General features: G+C 49.3%; 2 non-coding genes across 2 annotated transcripts in view; both read left to right on the forward strand.

Moving 5' to 3' along the window:
• Nucleotides 1–202: 202 nt before the first annotated feature.
• On the forward strand, nucleotides 203–2,108 carry LOC123690411. The gene has a single exon (XR_006751074.1). It is a non-coding gene; the product is annotated as a small subunit ribosomal RNA (ribosomal RNA).
• A 371-nt stretch (nucleotides 2,109–2,479) lies between these two features.
• Nucleotides 2,480–2,500, forward strand: part of LOC123690402 — a 157-nt gene continuing 136 nt past the window's right edge. Inside the window, exon 1 of the ribosomal RNA XR_006751065.1 lies at nucleotides 2,480–2,500. This exon is cut by the window's right edge and continues 136 nt beyond it. This is a non-coding gene — a ribosomal RNA (5.8S ribosomal RNA).

Raw genomic sequence — 2,500 nt, forward strand, 5'->3', positions numbered from 1 at the left:
CCGTGACGGGACGGCCGCTCGTAGACCGGTCAAAGTATGTCTATCGAATTGAAGCGCGAACGTCGCGTCGTTTGTAAATTCGACGCGTTACGTTCACGCGTGTCGAGTAACGCGCGCAAGCGCGTCTCGACGCCGCCGAAGCTACGGCTCGCCGAAGCCGCGTCTCGCGCGCGGCGTTAGGCGAGTCGTTTGCGTAAGCAGCTCCCTGGTTGATCCTGCCAGTAGTTATATGCTTGTCTCAAAGATTAAGCCATGCATGTCTCAGTGCAAGCCGTATTAAGGCGATACCGCGAATGGCTCAATATATCAGTTTTGGTTCCTTAGATCTTACTCAGTTACTTGGATAACTGTGGTAATTCTAGAGCTAATACATGCAATCAGAACTCTGACCAGTGATGGGATGAGTGCTTTTATTAGATCAAAACCAATCGGCGGAGGGCCTAGCGTCCGAAGTCGTTAATTTTGATGAATCTGGATAACTTTTGCCGATCGCATGGTCCAGTACCGGCGACGCATCTTTCAAATGTCTGCCTTATCAACTTTCGATGGTAGTTTCTGCGACTACCATGGTTGTCACGGGTAACGGGGAATCAGGGTTCGATTCCGGAGAGGGAGCCTGAGAAACGGCTACCACATCCAAGGAAGGCAGCAGGCGCGCAAATTACCCACTCCCGGCACGGGGAGGTAGTGACGAAAAATAACGATACGGGACTCTTACGAGGCCTCGTAATCGGAATGAGTACACTTTAAATATTTTAACGAGGAACAATTGGAGGGCAAGTCTGGTGCCAGCAGCCGCGGTAATTCCAGCTCCAATAGCGTATACTAAAATTGTTGCGGTTAAAAAGCTCGTAGTTGCATTTGTGCGCCGCGCTGTCGGTGCACCGCATCCGCGGTGATACTGACACGTCTGCGGAGCATATCGTCGGTGAGCCGGCGGTAAAACGCCGGTTCAATATCAAAATCCTATCGCGGTGCTCTTCGGTGAGTGTCGAGGTGGGCCGACAATTTTACTTTGAACAAATTAGAGTGCTCAAAGCGGGCTCAAAATGCCGCTTGAATATTTCGTGCATGGAATAATAGAATATGATCTCGGTTCTATTTTGTTGGTTTTCAGAACTCCGAGGTAATGATTAATAGGGATAACTGGGGGCATTCGTATTGCGACGTTAGAGGTGAAATTCTTGGATCGTCGCAAGACGAACATCAGCGAAAGCATTTGCCAAAGGTGTTTTCATCAATCAAGAACGAAAGTTAGAGGTTCGAAGGCGATTAGATACCGCCCTAGTTCTAACCGTAAATATGTCATCTAGCGATCCGCCGACGTTACTACAATGGCTCGGCGGGCAGCTTCCGGGAAACCAAAGATTTTGGACTCCGGGGGGAGTATGGTTGCAAAGCTGAAACTTAAAGGAATTGACGGAAGGGCACCACCAGGAGTGGAGCCTGCGGCTTAATTTGACTCAACACGGGAAATCTCACCAGGCCCGGACACCGGAAGGATTGACAGATTAACAGCTCTTTCTTGATTCGGTGGGTGGTGGTGCATGGCCGTTCTTAGTTGGTGGAGCGATTTGTCTGGTTAATTCCGGTAACGAACGAGACTCTAGCCTGCTAAATAGGCGTCGTCATTCAAGGTGTGCGCGACTCTCGGGGAGCGCAACTCACTGGCGACGTATTAAAATTCTTCTTAGAGGGACCGGCGGCTTCGAGCCGCACGAGATTGAGCAATAACAGGTCTGTGATGCCCTTAGATGTCCTGGGCCGCACGCGCGCTACACTGAAGGAATCAACATGTTCTCCCTGGCCTAGAGGCCCGGGCAACCCGTTGAAACTCCTTCGTGCTGGGGATTGGGGTTTGCAATTATCCCCCATAAACGAGGAATTCCTAGTAAGCGCGAGTCATAAGCTCGCGTTGATTACGTCCCTGCCCTTTGTACACACCGCCCGTCGCTACTACCGATTGAATGATTTAGTGAGGTCTTCGGACCGACACGCGGTGGCCTCACGGCCGTCGGCGTTGCTGGGAAGTTGACCAAACTTGATCATTTAGAGGAAGTAAAAGTCGTAACAAGGTTTCCGTAGGGGAACCTGCGGAAGGATCATTAACGTTTTCTTTGTTTTGTGCGGCAACGCTGAAAACATATAGAAAAACACACACGTGTAATGATTTACACAATTAAAATCGAATCCGCGAGGGGCGAGACCCTCTCGCGTCGATTCGCGACATACTAAAATAATATGTGTTTGGACGCTTTCTTTCGTTAGCGTCTATTCGCCTATTGATATTATTGTGCATAATCTATCGTCATGTGTCCGGCGACGAGATGTCGATCTGAATGCGCGCGCGCGATTGATTCAATTCGATTGTGTGCCGCGGCGGATCGTACATGGTTTTGTCCGGATCGTTTGATTTATTATGTTTGTCTAAATGCTTTTTATTATTTTCTCATACAAACGAACAACAAAACAAAACGATTACCCTGAACGGTGGATCACT

Source organism: Pieris rapae, chromosome 24 (genome assembly GCF_905147795.1).
Source record: "Pieris rapae chromosome 24, ilPieRapa1.1, whole genome shotgun sequence".
Lineage (NCBI taxonomy): Eukaryota > Metazoa > Arthropoda > Insecta > Lepidoptera > Pieridae > Pieris > Pieris rapae.